This window comes from Lygodium microphyllum, chromosome 16 (assembly GCF_053477565.2).
Source record: "Lygodium microphyllum isolate KBCC chromosome 16, Lygodium_microphyllum_v1.1.10, whole genome shotgun sequence".
NCBI classification, from domain to species: domain Eukaryota; kingdom Viridiplantae; phylum Streptophyta; class Polypodiopsida; order Schizaeales; family Lygodiaceae; genus Lygodium; species Lygodium microphyllum.
Genome location: NC_141150.1, coordinates 44,148,607 through 44,174,659, shown reverse-complemented (window position 1 = coordinate 44,174,659; position 26,053 = coordinate 44,148,607). Strand labels below are relative to the sequence as shown.

General features: G+C 39.2%; 1 pseudogene; it reads right to left on the bottom strand.

The window, feature by feature from the left end:
* Positions 1 to 23,994: 23,994 nt before the first annotated feature.
* LOC148022755 (uncharacterized) lies at positions 23,995 to 24,647 on the bottom strand (annotated as a pseudogene).
* Between the last annotated feature and the right edge of the window lie 1,406 nt (positions 24,648 to 26,053).

The window sequence follows — 26,053 nt, the reverse complement described above, 5'->3', positions numbered from 1 at the left end:
TGGCTTAAAATTGGTCATGTCCTTCGTAATGTCCAAGTAGGGGATCTAATTGTGATATGCATAATTCATTGTTTTTGTATTAACTTTATAGGCATAACAAAATAGAAATCATGCCAACTAGTCAACGGAAGGACTAAAAGAAAATGATACCCTAGCTAATGGTCATTACGGTACTTCATCAAAATGAACCCAAAAGTATTGTTATAGAAGAAGAATCCCTTAAATTGAGTATAGGATATTTTCTCTCAAGTCTTTTGACTATGAGTAGAATTGATTGAAATAAATTTTATTACTATAGTTGATAAATTTCATAGATGGCATTAATTTTAATATGCAATCCTAGGACAAAAAAACCACATTTCTAAGATGCTTTTTGTTGAGATTGATTTATTATTAGACTAAGAGATCCTCAATGATGCTCATAAATGGATTACTTATACTCAAAGCCCTCTAGTGCAGTTTTTTACAATAATGAATAATTATCTACCGGGACAAAAAAATCATTGAGCATGATACAAGGCCGAGATATAACATCAAAAAATCTCTCAACTACTATGTACAATGCAAGATTTATGGTCAACTTGCAACTTGACGTACATCTCCATAAAGCTATCCATTTAAGCCTCGTTTGCTATAATGTAGATAAGATGGAAAACGAAGAAGGTCTTATTGTTCAAGACCGCGAGACGTATCTTAATCAGCGTGTCCCATGTCCTTGCTCTCAATGCAAGTTGGCAATTAGACAAAAACGCCGATTGTCTATAGAACACGTACGACGATTTGGCGAGTTTCAATCTGAGATCATTGATCAGGCGATTGCGGATTTTCAGCAAACGGCAATTTGAAGTTAATATTAATCATGCATTATACTCGCAAGCTAATTGAAAACCATACACAATAAGATTGGGTCTTGTTGGCAAATTTTCTATCCAGGGGGGTGATGTCTCGACCCAAGAGGGAGTGCACCCTTTGCGGCCAATTAGAAGAGTTCGTGGACATGCGATGGATGGATTGCAGGAGCCAATCTACCACTCGCAAGGCCCATCTATATTGTCAATGCCAGAGGAGACAGACAACCTTCCCGACCTACCTACAATCTTGGAGCTTGAGATGGAGGCAATGATCGATGCATTGATTCCCATGGATGTTGAGACATCTGACCCGCTTAGAGAGGAAGCATCCATATCATTATATGATGGGTGCCGAGTATCTCAGTTGAAGACATTGCTTGCACTCTTAAGTGTGCAAGCAAAATACGGTTGGAGCGATACAAGTGTGACTGAGTTATTCAGGTACCTTGCACATAGGCTTCATTGATTTTTTTTAAAATAGTATTATTGCAAACATTTGTGCTTTTTCAAGGTGTTTTATGATTTTTTTAAGGTTATTGAAATATCATATATTACCACCTGCAAATACCATACCTGAGTCTCGTGATGATGCACGACATGTTTTACGGAAGCTTGGCATGGACTACAATAACATCCATGCATGTATCAACGACTGCATACTATTTCGAGATGAATACGAGACTATGGAGACATATCCAAAGTGTGGTGCTCACAGGTGTCGACAAGACTTGCAAGGGCAAACCATCCCTCAAAAAGTTCTCAGACACTTTCCGCTCATCCCCCGCATAAGCCACATGTTTCGCACGTCTGGCATGACAGCGTGGCATGTGCAGAATAGGTCCACGGATGGAGTTCAACGAATATCAGCGGATTCGCGCGCATGGAGCCACATTGACTCTACCTTCCCAGGCTTTGCGCGAGAGCCAAGGAATCTTCGGCTCGGTCTCGCCATGGATGGTGTGAACCCATTCGGTCTGCGCTCGACTTCTTACAGTGTGTGGCCTATAGTGCTTGTCAACTACAACATCCCTCCATGGCTTTCTATGAAGAAAGGACATCTTATCCTTAGCTTGCTCGTCCCGGGCCTCTACAAAGTAAAAAATATGGACGTGTATCTTCGTCCATTAGTCAACGAGCTTAAGATTTTGTGGGAGGAGGGGGTCACTGTGCAAGATATGAGCAGGCGCGATGGTCGGTGGTCAGCCAACATTCGAGTCATTCTCATGTGGACGATGCATGACTTTCCGGGATTGGGAGAGTGCTCAGGTGAGCAGACCTCCGTTCTCGCTGGTAATATCTATATTTTATTTCATTCAATCAAGTATTCACTAGATCGTGGCTCACCTTACAGGTCTGGTTACCTCAGGTTATCATGCATGTCCATTGTGTGGGCCACAGTTAGACTCCCGAAGGTCACGAACCATGAAGAATATGGTATATCAAGGACATGCTGCTTTCTTGCCGGAGGATCATGAACTCAGGGAAGGTTTTCTTAGACGACCTCCAACACGTATGAACGCTGCAAGCTGGTACGAGCTAAAAATAGTAAACCTGGAATCACATCCAAATGGAATGCAACAGTTCTCAGTTTTCTACGAGTTGCCATATTGGACCCACTTACAGGTCAACCACTTGTTGGATCCCATGCATATTTTCAAGAATGTGGCCAGCTTGCTATGGGACCACATCACAGGAAAGAGAGACACTATAGGGTCACGAATGGATTTGAAGGAGGTAGGTAAGGTGGAGGTGCTTTGGCTGCAGTCGAGTGCTGAAGGGGGAGTGCAGCTTCCTCGCGCTCCTTAGGTTTTGTCCACCAAAGAAGAGCGCATTGTGAAGCAAGTAATCAAGTCTATCCGCACTCCGACGGGTATGATGCGTTCTCTCAGGTCTGCATTTTCTAAAGATGACCAATTGTTGAGGCTAAAATCCTATGATTGGCATAAGATATGTCAGGTTTGTGAACAGAATGGATTGTAATTAGCGTGGGCATTTTGCAATTTGAAAAATGGCCATTATTCATAATGCTTTCTCATTTGTGGCAGTTTGTCCTACCGATCGCGATCGCAGGATGCAGCATCCAGCGAAGAGACAGAGGTCTCAATGGAGGAGTGGGAGTTCTCGAGGGGATGTAGTCCAAAGGTGATGAGGGGTTTAGAATGTGTCGTATCTAAATTTTATATGCGACATCTAATTTGAGTGTTTCAATGTACAGTACAAAATATATAGTGCAGCGTGGTTGCGCGGACGACATTTTCGCGTGGAGTGTATTGACAAAATGCGCTCCACAATGGACTGTGGTGTCATGGCAAGGTTTGAGCAAGAGATCCGGCAACGAGCAACAGATCCGAACACGATTGTGGATGAGATGGAGTATTTTGGGAACTTGCAAAGTATTATTACGGTGGATTACCGTAGCTTCTCCATGATACTATTCGATGTGCAGTGGTTCAAAGTGGTACTTGGAGGAGCTGGAGCAACAGTTCGACGAGGTCCATCTGGATTTCTTGAAATAGATTCCGAAAAAAAATCGACGGATTTGCGCTACACCTTTGTGTTGCCGGCCCATTGTGAACAGGTGCATAGAGTCATTTCCTTGCTAATTGTAATACGACATGGTTTATGTCACAATGGTTTGAACTCGCTTTGTACATGTTTGTGAATAGGTAATCTTCTATCCAAACCCTCGACAACCTCAATGGTGGTATGCTATACCTTCAACTCCTCAAAGTGCAAGAGTATATGATCAAAGCGATGTTCCGGGCATAGATGAAGAAAATATGCAAATAGAGGGGTCGATATTACAAGGGGTGGAGGCCACCGCAAGCTTGGAGCCCGTATCGGCTAACAATGATGGAAATACAATAGTCCAAGAATTTTTTGAGAACGAGGCAGACTCGTTCTTTTATGGTGACATGTCTATCGACCTTCCAGTGTATGCAGAGTTGTGTCAGGAGATTAACATGGGACCATAGAATACTTCATTCTTGGAGAATTTTATCACTCAATTCGTTGTTTAGATATTCCATAAAGGTACATAAGATATGCATTTTAAGAGGGATTTTTCAAAAATGATTTATAGTACTGTGCTTTGTATAGTTTAAATTGATTATTCTAACACCATTTTTTATCTGTGCAGGTGACATTTTCAGGATGAGTCGAGGGATGAGCGATGAGGAGTTTCAGGACATGATGGCATGCATGTCTCCAGACCAGCTCGCGAGATTCAGAGAGATGGCAGACCAGGAGCTATCTCGTTCTTCGTCAGGGCGCTCTGCTAGATCTGCTTCAGCGCGATCAGATGCTTCAGCTTTGAGCAAACGATCTCGACGCTCACGACTTGGGCCAGAGGGAGGGACTGCATCGGGATCAGGGGGTGCTGTTGTGGAGATACGGATGTGGTGTCTCCGTCTCGTCGTTCAGCTGGAGCTGCGTCACCTCCAGGATTTGTTACACCTGTGGGGACGTCTACTGTAGTTACTCCGGCTTTTGCGCAGCCGTCAGCAGGTGGGACCCCTTTTGGTGGCACCCCTTTGAGTGCCACTCCGAGAGAGATTACCCCCGTCGGTACACCGGATGTAGAGGGGTCTCCTGGATATGCCCAGGAGCGTGGATGGAAATGGGAGAGGACCCATCTTAGGCAGACTCCTAGGGGTTATGGATACCTGGTTGATAGTAGGTCAGGAGCCATCATCATGAATGATGAGGGGAGGAGGGTGATGGCTCGCATGAGAGAGTTGTGCCAACAAGTTTTTCGGCACAACGTCCTGGATCATTGGAAGAACATACCGGAGGGGAGCAAGGACTACATAGTAGCATTCTTGCACGAGGATTTTCCGGTGCCAGCCGCAGTAGATAGATTCTCTACGGGCTGGATGATGGATTGCATGCGTGCATACATGTCACATAGACGATCCGACGCACGCAAGGCAATCAAGAGTGGGGCTACAAAGCCTGATTGGTTAGATGCAGACGACTAGCGCTGACTGAGGGAGGAGGCTACAGATTTGCCAGGACGTTGGAGTCAGCAGCGGGAGGCGGTGAGGGCACGACTCGAGGCCGGAGTGGTCCATCATCTTGGGAGTGGCGGCCATAGGACATATTTGGAGGACTTTGTAAGTTTCTCTTTTGTTTTGCTTATTTATTTTTTTGAAATATTCTTTGTATTGACAATTATGTTTCTAACAGTTAGCATTTTGTTTTCTTTGCAGCACTCCATTACAAATTGCGATCCGCAAGGCCTTGAGACTCGATATGCAGAGAGGCACGGTCTCAATGAATTGATCGACCGATTGTATAGACGCGGCGGCCCTGTAAGTCACTCATCTTTCTTGTCCATAGTTACCATGAGATATTTGAATGCATTATTGTATGGTGGATTGATATGTTGTTTCTTCTTTTGCAGAATCCGTTCGATGCTCCTTTGCAACGGGACGAGCTTTCGAGGGACGAGGATTTATAGCTCGCCCTTAGATCCTTGGAGCTCACACACCTTTAGTTTTTAGTCGCATGATCTATGTAGACATTTTCTATGTATTAGTGATATCCTTTCATGATTGTACCAATCGCATTTTATGTGATCATGTATTTATTTCATGTATCAGTTTTATGATTTCAGTATACATTCTTTTTGTTTGCAAGCGCTTTGTATGCAGTAGTGCAGAAACTATTTTGTATGGCTCTCATACAGCACACATTGCTATATGTGGCAGGGTAGCTTGCTGCCCTACCATAAATTTTTTTTTTCCCTGTTACCGTCGCTATTTGCATTGCAAATTTACTGCTCGTGTCGCTATTGGCCTCGCTATGCACATCGCAAATTCATTGGTTGCGTCGCTATAGCGACGCCAATAGCGACGTTTCTATGGCGTCGTCAATAACGACGCTTTTTGCGACGACGGGGGCAAATTTTATTGTTTGTATTTTCGTCGCTTTAAACGTTGGTATAAGGTCTATATCTTGTAGTGTTGCTTATTATATTTTAGGAAAAAATCAACTAATATTCTCTTATCATTAATTGTAATTTCAAAATTTATGAGTTACTTTTAAGAAAATGGGCAAATCAATGATTGTATTTAGTTGTCTTTGAGAAGTGCTATGTTCAATCATTAATTTAAGACCCTACCATTATGAATTCAAGAAGTCTACATTAAGTATGATTTTTCTTTAAGATTACATCTCAAAAAGAATACTTTGACTAACGATTTATACTCCTTGCCTATCATTTGTAATCCTTCTTATTTGTTAGTTTTATTCATAGGGATATGCCACATAGTGGTCATTATCCAAAGCCTTGAGTGTGGCTATGAGGGTTGATGAGGCCTAGCTGCACTCAAGGCCCCCATCACATCAATGCACTTGGAAAAAGGCATGATGTAATTAGACTAAAGGGTTATAAATTACAAGAAAATGTCTTTGATTACATATGCCTAGCCCAAAAGGATCTCTCCTTGGTTAGGTTACCTTCGCTTATTGATTTTGATCATTTTGGCTTTGCTTTCTTCTCCTTCACTTGCTTGTTATTCCTCTCTCTCTCTCTCTCTCTCTCTCTATTTCACCTCTCTCTTTGCTCATTTCTCAAGTTCTTTCCCCTTCACTTCTCATTCTAGTAGCCCTTCAACTTGGAGAAACTTCTTTTGGGAAAAATAAACACTTGAATTTCAGCTTGACTTGATGGCAAGTTTGTGTACTCTTTTGATGGCAAGTATGCATATCATGAGTTTGAGCACTCTTTTAATGAGCATATTACTGTTAATATTGCTAGGATTTAGTGCTAGTTACCCTCATGGCATTGTACTCCATTCTTATGCTTTCATTACCCACTAAATACCAATTACCCACTAAATCCTAGCAATATTAACAGTAATATGCTCATTAAAAGAGTGCTCAAACTCATGATATGCATACTTGCCATCAAAAGAGTACACAAACTTGCCATCAAGTCAAGCTGAAATGCAAGTGTTTATTTTTCCCAAAAGAAGTTTCTCCTCCCCCATGTGAGCCATTTTATCCTCCCCAACCAATTTCCATGATCAAGAATGCACATCTTTCTAGCATGACTTTTGGGTGCATCCATGGAAGCTTATGTAGAAGTAGATGGAAGACTATGTAGAGGAGAAGATTGAGCTCAAGGAATAACACTTTCTTTGCATATATTCCAAATTCTCCGAGTCTATCATCCCCCAAGTTCTATTGAAGAAGAAGAAGAAATGTTGTCCTCCATATCAAGTTGATTTGATATTATCTCAAAGCCTATAGAGTGGAAGCCCGAGGGGTCCACTAGGGTTTACCATATGGTACTACGTGAGTGTAAGGGAGGGGGGTTATATAAGGGAAGAAAGGTACATTTTATAAGGTAAGGTCCCTTAAATAGGGGGTAGATAAGGGGTATTTTCATATATTTCTTGCACGCAGGTGACGTCTCCTTATTACTACTAGTGAATCCCTCGTGAGTGGAAGAAGCAAAGTGGAAAACAAGGTGCTCCCATGCATAGTCACTAGAGATGTTTCATCACGTCTCATCTTTTGGGATTTTGATGTTTTTTTACTCATAGGTACCTTGAGGTTTCAAGGTTTTGAAATTTTTTTAAATATAATGATTGAAATTACGATACTAGTAATAGTAGAGTAAATAAATAGATCAATATACATTAATATTAGATGACAAAAGTAGATCCATGGAATGAAAAATTTTATTCCACCTAGATCCTAGAGTCTAAAATCTAAATTCTAAAACAAAGACATCCCTTTTACCTATTCACTTAGAAATTAGGAACCATGACTCACAAATCACAACATGTAGGCTACAATGTATGCATAGTACATAATGTATACTAAGAGTAGAAACTAAGGTTTCTGATTGAAATCCTCCATCATTTTGTACTCAAAAGGGTGGAGCTAGAATAAGAAGAGTTGGAGGAGGAGGAGGAGAGGCACATAACAGGAGGAGGAGATGATGGGGTGTGTAGGGAGGGGGGAAGGAAAACACAATTTCTATAAGAAAAATAGGCCACACATTTTTTTCAATAAAAGAAATCATTTAAAAACTTTTTGTTTCCTAGCCTCATTGTGTGAAATGAAATAGAGGAGGAAGAGATAGAGGAGGTGATTGGACACGCAAGGAAGAAGGTGTGAAAAAAAACATGTTATAAAAGAAATTTATCCCACATATTTATTCTATTTAAAAGTAACTTTAATTTATTTTTTCACTGCACAATCATGTTTGTAAAACAAAATGAAATGTTTCATGTCTTTCAAGGTTTCTCATTTCACCAAAGCAAAACACAATTTTTGTCCCTTGGTGAGATCAGTAAGACATCATAAGTTAACATGTACTACCCATGGAAACATAGCTTTTGCAATAGCTCAAGATACTATTATGAGAGCATAAGCTCTGATATCATGTGAGCATACACTAGTGTTTGAATAGAAAAGATAGGGATCGTATGTATGTTTTTAACAAATGAACTCAAACAAGAACAAAAATGAAGATGAAAGAGAGTGAATGATGAATGTTGAAAGGAAAGATTTCAAGGTTGTTGCCATGGCTAGAATAGATACCAAACACAATAGGTCAAACATAAATTAGGGTTGCAAAGGCCAATTTCAACAAGGAGGATAGATGGCAACAAAATGCAGCCTCTAGAATACTAGGTGGCAATAGGTGAAGATTTATTGAGTAGCAAAATCCAAAACGCAAATATGGGCTCACTAGATAAAAGCACTAGTAAAAACACAATTGTTTAGAAAGTGCCAAAATAGAAGAGATGTTGGAAATGGAGAGGCCATGTGGCAAAAAACACCCCCCCTTGGGCATAATGGTCCACCGTTCGTGGGTAGCTGGGAGGCCCCAAAAAGCCCTCACCGCCATGCAAAATAGGTGGTGATCACTGCAACCACCACTCCACCTTCTCCCCACGTTTCCCCCCCAATAATAACCCCCTCCCAAACACCTACAACCCCCCCCCCCCCCCCCCCCCCCAAATGGTAATGGAGAGAAGGAGGATGATACGAGAGAGAGAGAGAGAGAGAGAGAGAGAGAGAGAGAGAGAGAGAGAGAGAGAGAGAGAGAGAGAGAGAGAGAGAGAGAGAGAGAGAGAGAGAGAGAGAGAGAGAGAGAGAGAGAGAGAGAGAGAGAGAGAGAGAGAAGAAGAAGAAGAAGAAGAAGAACCCGCCTGGTTAAAAGAGTACACTGACATATTTCTTGAAGAGCTAACTAAGTTACCTTTGGAAAGGGAAATCGATCATGAGATCAAACTTGTTCCAGGAGCCGCTCCAATGGCAAAAAGACCTTACAAAATGTCTATTCTTGAAGTCATTGAACTAAAAGAGCAACTTAGGCAACTGCTAGAACAAGGGTATATTTAGCCAAGTAGTTCACCATGGGGAGCCCCAGTATTATTCCAAAAGAAGAAAGATGGAACTCTCCATCTTTGTATCGACTACCGAGGGCTAAATTAGGTAACTGTAAAGGCCTAAAGCTAATAGAATGATAGCACCTACACCCAAGTGCAAGAGGGGAGAGGGCATGACAATGATGAGGGTGATGAGCATGATGATGAAGATGGCAAAGAGTGACGGAGAGGTCGCATGGAATGTAGGATAATGGGGGTGGGTGTGGAAATGTGTATAATTTCCTTTATAGGGTTCTCTAGGCCAACTATCCTTCCAAAAACCTAGAAATTTGCAATTGATTTAATTTTATCCTTTAGATAGGTGCACCATCAATGGCTCATATATGAGCTAATGTACCTTCTTCTTTAACTACCCTTTAGAGTTTGCATTTGAAGAAATCAGTAAATTGGCCAATCTGAGAGGGCTATTGGTGTAGCTTGCTACTCTAAGAAGTTTTGAAAATCATGACTTCCACCTCTAATGGAAGCAAGAACTTCCCACCTCTAATGGAAGCAAGAACTTCCCATTACCTACAATTCTCATCTATGATCAAGGCACACAATGGTAGAAATTTTGTGAAAGAAGTTGGGTGTGGCAAGGAAAGGCTTGGATAGTCATTGATGATATGTTGCTTCCTATTCAACTAAAAATATTTGGGACAAGGGGAGGGTGAGGGAGGGGGTGATAGGAGAGGAAGGAACCCCATATCTCTCATCTTGAACTTTTGATTAAGGGAATCCTTGGTTATCTCCACTACATGTGTTCACTTGTCAATATAAGATCTTCTAGATAAATCACAAACACAAGTGTTCAACCACTTGAAACACGAGCATACAAATTTGGATATGAGTTCAGCATCAAATACCCCAAGCTTTCCTAAAGAAAGGTATCAATCTTCTCATTCCAATCAGAAGCAACCTATTTATGGCCATAGCAAGCTTCTTTAGCCATGTGAATCCAAGATATTACTCAACACAAACCCCTCCTTAAATTCTTTGTTCAAAAATAACTTCACATCAAGCTCATAAACTAGCCATCTCCTATGGTGGGGCTCACAAGGGCAAGGACTATTTGAATAGTTACCCTGTGTGTGGCAAGGCTAAAGGTGTCATCAAAATCTAAGTTGGGTTTCTAAGAAAATCCCTTAAGCTACCAATCTAGCCTTGTTTTTTTCCAAAGAGATGTCATTGTGATACTTGGTCTTAAAGACCCACTTCACTCCAATAACATTTTGTTTGCCTCATCTAGACCAACTCCCACATACCATTCTACACAATGGCACTTTGCGAATGTTCAAGTTGTAAGGCTTCTCAAATTGATGTGAATCCTTGTTTATCAAAGCTTGAGTAAAGTGTAATTGGTGTGAAAAAACACTCATGTACATCTTTGAAAGTTTATGTCTGGCCTACTTGGACATTTTTATGTGGAAGTTCATGTACATCTTTGAAAGTTTATGTCTGGCCTACTTGGCCATCTCATAAATGCAAGTTTATGTCTGGCCTACTTGGACATTTTTATGTGGAAGTCAATATGTTCAAGGCAACAACCCTTGAAGATGCAATTTCCTTGGCCCATGACACTGAAGAAAAAATTCATGGACGAGACAAGTGACCACAACAATTTTCAACTAATGGTAACTTTGGTTCCAAACAATTCAATTCAAAATTTCAAAGATTCAATCAAAGTCGTTTTCTTCCATCTTCATTCCGAAAATCTTAGATACGACCACCTGCCTTGCCATCAAACACAAATCAAAACCCTAAGCCATCTCTTCAGACAAATCCCAACATTCCTAAACTTCCTGCCATTACCAATAATGTATCCAAAGCAAAACCCATAGTTTGTTATAAATGTCATCAACCTGGATATCTAGCAGGAAATTGTCAATCCAAAAAGCCATCCGTCCATATCAATTATCTGGGAGCAATAGAAGATGAAGAACGTGAGGAAATGTTGGACTTTATGAAAGATGATGACGACATTGGTACTACTTCTGATACTTTGCTAGGTATGCCAACTCCCCATTCCTTATTAACAATGAAATGTTTTGTGCATGGTAAAGAAAAGACTATTTTACATGATGATGGAAGCACACATGACTTTATTTCTGCAAAATTAGTCAAAGAATTGAATTTACATACTGTTTCTACACATTATCGCATCAATGCTGCATTCCTAGGTACGAGATATAATGGAACACAAGAGGTGCATAATTTAGAAATTAAAATTGGTGATTATACTAAACAAATAAATTTCTTAGTTGTACCTTTGCAGTCTAGTGACATTATCTTAGGAATGCCTTGGCGTTATCAATACAATCCTGATATAGATTATTCTACGCATTCAATTAAAATTTATTTTCAAGGAAAACAAATCACATTGCATGGTATGCACGCTTCCAATAATTTTCCATTGCTTACTCATACTCAGGCTAAACGTGCATTACGTAAAAGTAGCAAATCCTATTTAATATAGTGAATGAAATTCAAGCCAAAGAAAAACAGATGCATCCTAGGCATGCACAATTTCTTTCCCAATTCCAAGATTGTTTTGCTATTGATTTACCACTTGGATTACCACCTTCACGTCCTGAAGATCATAAGATAGATTTAATTCCTAGAACACAACCACCATGTAAAGCACCATATAGACATAACCAAATTGAACAGAAAGAAATTCAAAACCAAATAGAAGAATTTCTTAACAGAGGATTAATTAGACCTAGTAGTTCTCCATTTGGTGCACCTATCTTATTAGTGAAGAAGAAAAATAATACTTATCGCATGTGCATTGATTATCGTACCCTAAATAAAATTACTGTTAAGAATAGATACCCGATTCCTAGGGTAGATGATCTTATGGACAAGCTACAAGGATCTGCCATATTCAGTAAGATAGATCTTAAATCTGGATATCATCAAGTAATATTGGACAAATCTGATATATTCAAAACTGCATTTAGAACACAATTTGGATACTATGAATTTCTGGTTATGCCTTTCGGTTTAACTAATGCACCAGTCACATTCAGTCGTATGATGAATCGCATATTTTGAAACATCAGCATTGTGTCATTGTTTTCTTTGATGACATATTAGTTTTCAGTAAAAATGAGAATGAGCATTATGAACATTTGTCTTTAGTTTTTAAGTTATTAAAAGACAATCAATTATATGCTAATCCAGAAAAGAGTGAATTCTTCCAAATAGAAATTGAATATCTAGGACATATTATTTCATCAGAAGGTATTAAAGTCGACCCTAAAAAGATAGAAGCAATTTTAAATTGGCCAATACCCAAAAATGTGTATGAATTATGTTCTTTTCTAGGACTTGCTAGCTTTTATAGAAAATTTGTGAGGAATTTCTCATTACTTGCATTACCTTCTTAAAGAAGGGTATTGTGTATAATTGGTCTGACAATCAACAAAAGTCCTTTGATTTATTGAAACATGCTTTAACTCATGCTTCTATATTACAATTACCTGACTTCAATAGACCATTCTTCTTAGTAGTTACTGACGCAAGTGGATCAGGAATAGGAGCACTCCTTATGCAAGATTCTCATCCCATAGCTTACTCTAGCTGCAACTCAAACCATCTGAACTTAAATATTCTACCTATGATAAGGAATTACTAGCCGTAGTACAAGCCTTATGTCAATGGAAACATTATTTAATGGGATCTGAATTCATGATCAAAATTGACCAACAAAGCATTAGACATCTCCTTAGTCAACCACAAATATCTGACCGACACATTAAATGGGCTGCTTTTATTCAAAGTTTTCATCCCCTTACACAATATCACATTGGAAAAGAGAATGTTGTTGATGATGCTTTGAGTAGAAGACCGACAATTCAAAATATTTATGTGCTATCATTTAATTCCCTTATTCCTATGAAAGATACTTATCATCAAGATCCTACTTTTCAAGCTGATTGAAATAAATTAGTTGCAAATAATTGGATTCCTATTGATTCATTGTCTTATACTAATGGATTTATGTTTTATGAAAAAAGATTATGTGTGACTGTTCCATTTCGATCATTTGTTTTGCATGAAATTCATTGTCCCCCATATCAAGGTCATAGAGGAATTATATCTACTTTGCGTACATTGATTGTAAATTTTTATTGGTCACATATGGACACTAATGTATCTACTTTTGTATCTGAATGCTTAATTTGTCAACGAGTAAAAAGACACCATGGTAAACAATATGGTTTATTAATGCCATTATCCATTCCATCATGACCATGGGAACTGATTTCAATGGATTTTATCACTGGTTTACCTAACACTAAAGCTAGCCATGATATGATTTGGACTATTGTAGACAGGTTCAGCAAACAAGCATATTTTATTCCATGCAAGAAAACTTTAACTGCATCTCAAGCTGCTCAATTGTTTTTGAAAACTGTTTTCACTAATCATGGTTTACCAAAAGTCATTATTTTTTATCGTGATTCTAGATTCTGCAATAATTTTTAGATTATTTTGTTTGCTAACTTAGAAACAAAGATTGATTTTTCATCTGCATTTCATCCTGAAACAAATGGTCAAATAGAAGCTACTATTAGTACCATTTTAGATCTTTTGTGTGCTTGTACAATTTCAAAACCACATACATGGAATACATATCTACATTTACTTTAGTTTGCATATAATAAAACACCACATACAGCTACAAAGAAAGCACCATTTGAAATTATTTATGGATATCGATTGCCTACACCTGTTACATCATTATCAAATAAAATTCAAACTGCTGATGATATTACTAACATGCATGCTACTATTTTTTATGAAGTTAAAGATATGATTACCAAAGCCCAGCAATCATACACAAAACAAGCAAACAAGAAAAGACAGGCTATGAGTTTTAAAGTTGATGATTATGTTTGGTTACGAATTGAAAAACGAAGATTACAAAGTGTAGATAAACACCCCGTTGTCAAATTAGCACCTAGATTTTATGGACCATTCAAGATTATACACAAAATCAATGACAATGCATTCAAACTAGAATTACCACAACACTTTCCATATCAGTTTATTACGACCTTTTAGAGGACAACTATCTGTACACATTGTCTATGAAAACCCTCCTTTGCTAGATGATAAAACTGAAATCCTTGAGCCTAAAACTATTATAGATACTGACTTTATGACCACTAGAACTGGCTGTAGATATTCTAGATATTTGGTCAAGTTTAAAAATCATCATGTTGAAGAGGCCCAATGGATGCACGCTAGAGACCTAAGTGCTTTCCCCACACTATTAGCTCCACATTGAGCTAATAGCAATTGAGGACAATTGCTATCCCACCCCGGGGGTATGATGCCAGGAGGCATATTCCACGGTGGATTCCGTGAGGTTTTGCGGTGGATTCAATAAAATTTTATTATCGGGGCTCATACACAAGGTGGATTCTTTGTGCGAGAAGTCGATGGGGACACCTATCCTTTTCGGGCGTTTTGTTAATTTAATGTGTAAGTGGGTGATTCCGTAAAATACATATTTACATTAATAAACGTTTATGAGTTTAGAGTGCTCACTCATAATAAATTAAGGTTAGGATTGAGTTCTAACCAATTTATTTTTGTAGCTGAAGACTGCTAGGTATTCACTTTTGTCGGTTTAATTGTATTATTTTTCTAACAATTGTGAATGCTTCAGTTGATGTGTAGAGAAAGTAGCGGTGGTATTGGGAAGCATTCACAATTATTTTATCTTGTCTTAGTGTCCGTGCCCTAAATTATGTAAATGAACCTTTGATTAACAGGTTAATTAAGGAAGCTGCTTTTATGTGTCAAACATAATGTGGTAGGTAATTAAATAACTAAAACAACCCTCGAGGGAAGCGTGGTGGATGTAACCAATGGGTCTAACCTACGGAAGGGTGGTCTCGGTTAGCCGAGAGCTTTCCTCAAAGAAAATGTTAATGAGAAATGTTAGGAAAAGTCAGATGATGACCTTAGACAATGTTGGTTAGAACCCTGATTCATACCATTTTAGGGGACCGGAATGGGACTATGCCCTACAGGTAGAGAGTTCGAGCGATGCATCCCTCTTGTTTCCCATTCTCTTTGAACCAAGTGCGGTATGCGTCTACTTGGGTCCAGTTGTATTTGCGCAAAGTGGAGCAGTTGTAGACTGACGCTAGAAGACTATTAGGAAGACCCAACTACGAGGAACCCGGACTTCATGTCGATCCTAGTGGGAACGATTAGATAAGTTCCGTTGCAAGGCAGACTCGAGAGACCCTAGTTGACAAACCCCGTGCCATTCCTTGGGAGTGTCGGGTGGCATCTCCTAGATATATCTCTCGATGGACTGCTAAGACGTGTCTCGCAATTTGAGGAGCGGGCACGTTACAACTACTACTACTACTATAAACAAGAAAAGAAGAAAATTCATTGTTCTCTCTCCCTCCCTCTCTCTCTCTTTCTCTCTTTCTTTATTATGTTTCATGTTTTTTCCCTCTCTCTCTCGTTCCTTCTTTCTTTTTCTCTCTTTCTCTCCCTCTCTCATTTCCTCTCTTTCTCTCTCAATACACATCATTTTTAACAAAAACAAGCAAAAGAAATAGAGAAAAAAAAAAGAAAACCAAGAGGTAGCAATGCACTCACCGCAAAGGCTTGAGGATGGATTCAATAGTTCCTCTTCATGGCAGCAGCTCCTCTTCACGACGGCAGCTCCTCTTTGCCCTTCATGCACTTCCTCCACTTCTTCGCAAACAGTAGTGGCGGCGATGAGAAACTCTCCTTCTCCTTCTTTCTCTTTCTCTCCCTCTTCCTCTCAAATGCACAATGCAGTTCGCTCCCTGTTTTGCTCTTTCGTGCAAAATGCCACACTCAGGTTTCGGCCCACTTTTTTTCACTTGAGTACCATCACTATTTGCGTTGCTAATGTGCATCGAAAACGGCCGTCGCTATACTCCTATATCCTTGTAGTGTTATAAACAACAAAAGTATCTTGGCTAAGTAGAATTTTTGTAGAAGCTAAACCAAATAACAGTATAGGAAGGCTTTGGAAATCTAGACAGGTTGACCATAAGGGCGACACCATGAGGTATATTGTATGCCCCCAATCCTTGTCTCTATACTATAGTGTAGCATGACAAACTCTTTCTTTGGGCTTTGATTATAGGAGATACAAACTTAAACTAGGCATCTAGATTCCCTTGGATTCTGATACATATTGCACACCCTTGAAACTTTAAGGTGCAAGTTATAGAAAAGGAGGTAAATATCACTTCCAATTGGAATCTTACAATTGTAAGGGATACCTTGGAGATGCTAGACTATACATCCCCAAAATATAAGTTCAAAGTAAATGGTAAAATAGTTGGGAAAAGTGTTGAATGCTCTTTATCTTGTATGAGTTGCTTGCATCCCACAATTGTAAGCTTCGAGTCATAAATATGAAAATATTGATGACATTTACATTTGACAAAAAACTTTTCATATAATCAAGAGTTACCAAATTAAAGTGTAAATATACAAGAATCTTGCTTCATTTGCATCTATTTGTCTTATTTTGGCTTTGTAACTTCTTCATTGCTTTCTGAAAAGATATCTAATCTCCTTAGAGTGGATTTTTTCTTTGGTTGGTTGAAGAATTTGACTTGGACAGGGGGTCTCTTCTCTTCAAGGGGCTGATGAGGAGATGGATGAGAAAGTCTGGCATTTCTATCTTTTTGGAGCTCACCTTACTGTCTTTCTAGATGACTTGCCTTTCACCTTACTCTTAATCTTAGTTAAGGATTTTAGTGGAGGAAAGTCAGGGGTCGATTGGCATGATTGCCCTGTCAAAAATAAACTCAATACATCTCTCTCTTATCCACCATGTGTATGAATCGGGGTAATCTTGGCACTAGGAGGAAAATTGTAATAAGTTGGAAACTGTACCCAACATGTATCTTAAAAAGTCAAAAGTTGTTAGGGCAATGATAGTTCGTACTTGTAGGGAGTTAAAATGAAGAAATGGAATGATTATAAAATTTGATGATAATACAACAGTTGTTGTGAAAACTCAAAGACATGTTGCTCAAAAAACAATGTGAAAGATATTTACATTAACCCCATCTATCTTGAAAATCTTTGAATCTATTATCCTACAAACATTTGAAATCACTCTCCATCCACAAGAATACATCCTTTTGCAAGGGCAGAAAGATATATGGTTTTTGAGGATTAGCAATATCCTCATATGTGGTGTCCAAAAAGGTAACCACCAACCTGCCAACATTGTAAATGGAAACATATTACTAAAAAAAGAGGATCAAATAGAATAAACAATTGAATAAAAAGTGAGGATTATTGTATTCAACGAACATTTTTTCTTGACCGTGGATACCACTGAGAGAGTTCATAAGGATAATTACTCTAGTGAGAATATCAATATATATTAGGCTCCAATGTCCTCCGCAAATTGAAATGTTAGTAAGAAATGCATACTATAAAGAAGCATACATTAAGCCCTTTGCAAAATTGCATACCTTTCAACGTAAGGAAAAAAAAAATGGTAGTTTGTGATTGGATCCAACGGTTTGAAAAATATTACTATGTTTGAACAAGATCTTGAAAACAAATTTTTATTGATAACAGTGGATCAACGATAAACATAGTTTTAGAGATTTCTTGGTTGAGAGAAGTAATCAACGCCCTAAAACCAATAGCAAAAACAAAGGAATGTCAGTTGCAATGAACAACACTATCATTCCATAAAGTAAAAAATTTGAGTCAAAATGCCTTATCTTATGCAACAAAAGACTACATAATCTGACAATTGAATATCTTTCTTAACAAGCATGGATTTGTCCTCATGTAAAATACTTAGATAATGAGTCTTCTAAAAAAGTGCAAGAGAGATTCACAACCATTTCCTCGTATACCTCCCCCATTCTCTTCAGATTGATAGGACAAAGGACAACAATTTTTCTCTTGCAAACTTCATCATGTGACTCTATAACCTCTTGTGGTCATTCTTGTTGGGCTGGGAGGCAGTCTTTGTTGGGTATAAATGTGTCACCTCCTCGATCACTGGCCGTTTCACTCTTATAGAAAATTTTAAGAGGAACATTAAGGATCTCAAATGCTTTTTTATTAGTAGTGGGAAAGGGCCTCAATACCTTGTTAAACCTACACTCATTCTGTTGACCATACTAAATTCTTTGTTCATCAAAGTCACTCTATGAGCATGGGTAGTAGAGAAATGTAAGAATCGTTCATAAAATCAATAAAGTTGTAATATGTTTGACTCTATAATAAATACAACATAATCTATAATAAATATCTGATAATCTATAATACAACATAATCTAATAAATACAACATAATCTATAATAAATATCTTTGACAACTCTGATAAATGTTGTATTTGGAATCACATGTTGTGTAGCTCTTTGTGCCTTTCTTATCTCACTAAAACATTTTTGAACATAATAAAATCTAGACTTTGTCTTTCTCTTGGAGTTGGAAGGGTCTTCTTCTCCATGGGCATAAGAGGGTCCAGGTTACTCTATTTGTTGAATAGGGGTTCTAAGGGAGGTTGGAAACTTGGCAGTTGTAGGGGAGGACTGTACATGATGAACCTTACTATGGGCAGGAGAAGACACTATCTCTGCACTAGATTACTTAGATTGCATGGAAGGGGATTGAGAGAAACCAAGGGTAGGAGGGATCTCAAGAGGGAAATATTGAGGAACCATTGATGACCTTGTCTCTTCCTCACTATCTTTGCTATCTATATATACCTTCCTTGCAGTTTGCTTTGTCCTAGCCATGACCTGCTAGAAAATGAGACAAGCTAGAATATTTAAAAATCTTAAACACAAATCAAAAACTTAAAACATTAATCAGAAACCTTAAACACATGAAAAACCTTAAACCCCAATCAGAAACCTCAAATAAAGGAGGGAATCACAAGATGGAAGATTCATTCGTACCGTATCTATGAGACAAAGATTCAAATAGCAAATACGGTGCAAATGCACTCGAGTGTTAGATCGTAGGCAATACATTCATGCCGTATTTGCAAACAACAGATGTGGCACAAACACACTCGAGTGGCATGAACAACGTTTAGACTTTTCACGCTATATGTAGCTACAGAGTAGATGACCGATAGGATGCGAAATCAGAGCTTGCACAACCGATGATCAATACGTCGTGAATGATGTCAACCATCAAATTGCAGAAAATATGTTCGTGCTATATTTGTAGATGACTAATATGGTGCGAATGCAGTCAAGTGCAAGATTAAAGCCAATCTACTTGTGTTGTATCTGCTGCCCAGTTGAGGTCACCCTGGAATCTCTCCCAATTCTTGCAAAGAATATAAATAGCCTTTTTTCCACAACCTAGAGGGTCTCTAGAGTGAAATCATCTAGAAAGTGAATGGCATGACTACACCTCATTGGCACATAAACCCCTCAAGATCAGAATGAGCTTGCACACATAAGACTCCAAGTGCACTCCTGAAGTACTCAAACTTATCTTTACCTAATGCTTTGGTAAAGATATCAACAACTTGGTCATTTGTTTTCACATGGACCAAGTCATTCTCTCCATCAATGACTTTTTTTCTAATGAAATGATAGTGCACTTCTATGTGTTTTGTCCTTGCATGGTAGACTAGGTTATTTGCCAACATAATGCTGCTAACATTGTCACAATACATAATGACTTCACCATCAATCTCTATCCCCACGTCATATAAGATCAATCTCAGCCATGTCTGCTTACATGCTGCCAATGCAATGCCTCTATACTCTGCTTCAGTGCTTGATAGAGCAACTGTAGGTTGCTTCTTACTGCTCCAACTTACCATGGCTGATCCAAATGAGAATGCATAGCCACTAGTAGATCTTCTATCCATAGAGCTACCTTCCCAGTCTGCATCTGAGTATCCAAACAATGTAGGCTTGATTCCTTTTTCATAAAACAAGCCAAATCCAACTGTCTTCTTCACATATCTAAGAACTCTTCTTACTACATCCAAATGCGATTTGCATGGTTTCTGCATAAACTGACTTATCAATCCAACAGCATAACTCAAGTTTGGTCTTGTAATGGTCAAGTAGATAATACTACCAACCATCTTTCTAAACATAGTGACATCCTCAACATAAGATCCATCATCCATCAACTTAACATTTTGATCCAATGGTGTATCAACCGGTTTGCATCCTGTCATGCCATATTTTTCCAACATCTCCGATGCATATTTCCTTAATATCAACCATATACCATGAGGTGTGTCAATAACCTCAATACCCAATAAATATCTCAACAAACCAAGGTCCTTTATATCAAACTCTTTATGTAACCCATGCTTGACTTCAGTAATCTCCTTCTCAAGTGTACCTGTAGTAATGAGATCATCAACATAGATTACCACAACAACCATACCATCTTCTGTATGCCTCACATAAAGTGAATAGTTAGCTTTAATCTGTTGAAATCCCATACTGCATAAGAATTTTCTGATTCTATCACACCATGCTCTTGGTGCTTGCTTCAGTCCATATAAAGCCTTCTTCAACCTACATACATAATGTGGGTATTTTGGATCCACATAGCCCTCTGGTTGATCCATGTACACTTCCTCTTCTAAGTTGCCATTCAAAAATGCATTTTTCACATCCGTTTGATAAAGCTTCCAACCATAGATAGAAGCCGAAGAAATTACCAATCTCACTGTCATCATTTTAGCTACTGGACTAAATGTTTCTTCATAGTCCAAACCATAAGTTTGTGCATATCCTTTTGCAACTAGCCTTGCTTTATACCTTTCAAGAGAACCATTCAACTTACATTTGACCTTATAAACCCATTTACATCCAATGGACTTCTTGCCATGAGGTAGTTTCACCAAATCCCAAGTCTTATTTTTCCTTAGTGCATCCATCTCTTTATCCATTGCTTGTCTCCACTCTTTGTTCTCTACTACTTTGAAGCAAGTAGGCTCCACATGTTGTACATAAGAAACCATATATGCATAATGCATCTTCATGAACCCATTATAAGTCAATATATCAGTTGGATACCTTACCCTTTCTGACCTTCTCAATTGAGGTGCACTACCGCGTGTCTCATCTAATCTAGCATGTGGTGGCACATACTTTCCTGCACTTCTAGTGCTAGGTGTTTTAACATGCGGAATGCCATACTCGTCATCTATAGATTCATCTTCTGAACTTTCAGCCATAGGTCTCTTTCCTTTTGCAACTTCTGCACTCCTTTGTGCATTTCTTAATCTACCACTCCATGGACTATAGCTGCCACTGCTTTCCACATTCTCTTAAGGTCCTAAGGCATCTTCCACATGCTGATTTTCAGCCTTGTTGTTTGCTGAAATTTTCCTTCCATAGCCATCATCATCATTGCTTTCATAGGAATCAACATCCACTGCAATTTTAGGCTTCTACCATGATTCATATTCACTAAATCTGACATCCCTGCTTATGTATACTTCCTTACTCACTGGATCATAGCATTTGTACCCCTTCTTCTCATCAGGATATCCAAGGAAAATGCATTTTGCAGCCTTAGGTTCCATCTTCTTTCTCAAATCATCGGAAACATGAACATAACAAACACATCCAAAGACTCTAAGGTATGCAACAGTGGGTGTCCTGCCATACATTCTCTCATATGGTGACATATTATCATTCAAGGCTGTAGGTGTTCTATTCATAATGTGAACTCCAGTATGCACTACTTCTGCACAATATGACAATGGCATGTTCATTTGGTTCATCATTGCCCTTGCAACCTCTACAATAATCTGATTCTTCCTTTCAGCCACACCATTTTGTTGAGGCGTATATCTGCATGTCAATTGCCTTTGATACCATTATCTGATCTCAAGAAGTCACAAAACTCATATGACATGTACTCTCCACCATTATCTGACCTCAAACATTTTATGTAGCATCCAAACTACTTTTCAGGCATAGATTTAAATTCCAAGAACTTTTCAAATGCTTCACTTTTATGCTGCATAAAGTGCACCCAAGTCATTCTGTTAAAATCATCAATGAAAGTGATATAGAATCTACATTTTCCGCTCATGGAAACATTTTGACATGGGCCCCAAATATCTGAGTGTATTATTTCCAAATGATAGTTGCTTATTCTCCCCCTCTTTGGAAATGGCAATCTGGATTGCTTGCCAAATTGACAAGCCTCACATACATTATCAAAATTCACATATCCAAAATGCGGTAGACCACGGACTATCTGTTTCGATTGCATTTGCTTCAATCTTTGCAAATTAACATGACCAATCTGTCTATGCCATAATTCCACATCCTTATCTTGCCCATGTTCTCTCTCAACTTACATAGAGTTTTGAATCATTGGAGTACCTGCATCCAAAGCAAACAATCTCCCTTTCTTTCTACCATGAGCAATTACCCTGCCAATTCTCCCATTATGGAACTCTTCAATGAAACATCCAAACTTATTGAATCTCACCTACAATTCTTGATCTGTCATTTGACCAACCGATGCTAAGTTCTTAGTTATTGTGAGCACATAAAGTACATCACCAAGCTTGTTCTCAATCCTATCTTTAGTAACAAGTGGCACACTACCAATATGAGCAATTTTCTGTATAGTATCATCATCAGTGGCAACATATTCATCATTCTGCATTTTCTCCTTGCTATCAAACCACTCAGCATGATGAGTCATGTGGTTTGTAGCTCTTGAATCCAAAAACCAGTCATTCTCACGAAGAGGGTGAGTCATGCTCCCAAGCACATGCTCCATAGCAAATAGGTGACCTCTAGGAGATCCACCTCTTGGTCCATAACATGTACCACCATAAGTGCCTCCATAGTGGCCATATTGGGTCCTTCCACGACCCCTAGACATGGCATTCTATTTCTGATAACAATCCCTCTCAAAGTGGCCAAACTGCCTACAATAATGACAAGTGCCATCTCTTTGTGAAGAAGGACTAGACCGTCCTCTACCTCTAGGGAAAGATCTCCCTCTGCCTCTATGCATGAAGTCACTACGACCAAAGTTACCTCTTCCACGAGCAAAACCATAATTACTACGACCAAGTGAAGAGCCTCTAGCTCTAGATGAACTGCCACGACCTCTCTGGTGATAGAAAACACTGTCTCCATTTGCATTTTTGCCATTGCTAGATGCATTCAATCCCAACTTGATTTCTTCTGTAAAAGTAGCAATCCAATAAGCTCCTCAAAGTCAGGTATAGAGCCTCCTCTAACGAAAATAGAGGTATCCAAATATTTAAAAGCTGGTCGAAGTCCATTTAGTGACATTGACACTAAATCATCATCATCAATAGGTGCATTAATGGATGTAAGGTCTTCTGCAATTTGCTTGATTTCTACCACATAGTCACTGATATTGCGATTGCCTCTCCATGCACCATGTAATCTCTACTTGAGTTGCATCTTACGAGCCTCTGTACATGTTCCATACATTTTTCTATGATTTCCCATGTCTCCTTACAAGTACTTGCCTTTTTTATATGAGGAATCAATGTTTCTAAAATATTTAAAAGCTTTCTTTTGCTCTTCAATTGGATGTTTAGGAACTTCTGGACATTCATCATCACTTGTTATGAGATCCCATAGACCTCTGTCCATCAAAAAATTCTCCATCCTATAAGACCAAACATTGTAGTTGTCTTTGGTCAATTTGTCTCCCACGATCTGAGCGATCTGTGCCGTGTCAGACATTATGACTGCTGCAAATTCAGAAGAAAACAACAATAGAACCTGTCCAGAAATGGTATTCAGTAGTATGCCCCAATGACTATAGTCCAAGAGACTAAATCTTGTGATGGAAGCGCGTCACACACTTCTCACACTTTTGCAAGCACAACACATGTAGTATACATGCTCACAAATGTAGCACCTAGCACATCAGATATTGTCCATTGTACTGAATTGTACCCCTGCAGCAACCACTCAACTTAGAGCAGCATGCTAGTAAAAACGAATTCCAAAGCAACTGTTCCACTGTATTCCACAGGAACTCCAACTTCCAATCTTTCAATCATCTTTGATAAGGTTGCTAGGCTCGCTAAAGACATACTTTGGCAGGTCATATTTAGCACCTCTTTCATCATAACACGTTGACAAATCCTCTGACGTGACAATGATGCCTACACTGTCTACAATAGCCTGTGCATGGCTCAATTTTTCTTCTGTTGCAACATGGAGAGCATCCCAAATTTCTTTCTTCCCTCCATAGTGAGGAGCAGTGTCCCCAAACTCATCCCGCATTTGCATCAATTGTGCTTGAGTGATTGGCTCAGTATGCTTCCAGGGCTTTGGCTTTTTTTTAGCTTTTTCCCATGACCTTCAACGGGCTTCTTGTTGTCAGATGAGCCGACGCATCCCATAGCTATCGTGCAGGTCTAGCGGGAGCTCGTGTGGCTAGTCCTTTCTCTGTCACATGCCGAGCTATGAAATGGTGAAGCGTATTTAGCAACAATTTAATCTCTCGCTCAACTTGTGGAAAAGGCCTGTGGTGCGTGCAAGAGTTTACTTCTTGCTCTCAATCTACAGAAGCATTTGAGAGGAGGGAAGATGAGAGACGGTTCCATTCGGGACGTGATCAATCTATTCTCTGACTTTTTGCGAGGGCCTCCACCTCCTGCTTTTCTTTCTTTCAGGCTTCTCGTCTGCTGTTGCTGGAGATCAATCCACAGTGGAGTAAAACGTCAACCATAGCCCCCTATTTAACTGAGGAGGTAGCCTTATGGAGCATGTCAAGAAGGCGGCTGCTGCTAAGGACGAGGCCCCATTTACCAGGCTTTTCTTGGACTGTAACTTCCTCACAGGGTCCCTGCCTTTTCCCTTCCTCACCGCTGCCCACCTCTTTGGCAGCCTCCCTCTTCACAGAGTATGCGGAAGCAAATCGTTACCAAATCCAGGAGGTCATTGGCAAAGGAACTTATGGCCCGGTGTGCTCAGCCATTGATACATATACAAGACAAAAGGTAGCAATTAAAAAGATCAATGACATATTCGATCATGGAATCAGTCCTGTCTCGAAGGGGAATAGCTCACCTCTGGTATTCCTATTATTCAGTGGCTCTTGGAACAGAATGGAGAGAACATGTCATTCGACGCCTGCGGTATCCACGAGCATTGGTGCTTGTATGTCCTCGATGAAGCGTGCCTTAAAGCGGCAGTATCAGCTGCTTACCTTCTCTCAAATATGATGTCTACAACTTCACCTTCAGGTCCATACACAGAGCTGGATGCTTTAACACTCTCATCAATGCACATTGTCTCTCCCGGTTGATACTTTGCTCCCACCTCAGAAAGCTCAACATAGGCAACATCACCTAACTCTTCCACATCAAAGGGAGTCAATCCCATTGTTGCCTGGTCACCTTTTGCTCTGATACCAAATGAAAACCGAAGTGGAGGGAGTTCATGAGGTCAATCAAATGAGAGGTCACGAGCTCAATGCCATCTTCTCCTCCATTATTTTTCTCTATTTCTCCAATAGTCCACATCCACAAAATGGTATCCTCCAAAAATAGATACCCCAAACTTAACGACACTTTACATACGATTGTACTTTAGATACATACAACCATAGGAAACCCACGAAATCTCCATCTCAGACTAGAACTTATGCACTGGTGCTTGACCCCCACCATTGTTGTATTCCAATACCCTGTTCATGATGCAAATGCTTACTCTTTCCATCTTTTGTCCTTTTTGAATCTGTGCTTCATCTAACTTCAAGGAAAAATTCAAAACACCATGTCAACATTTCTCTAACGTGAGATAG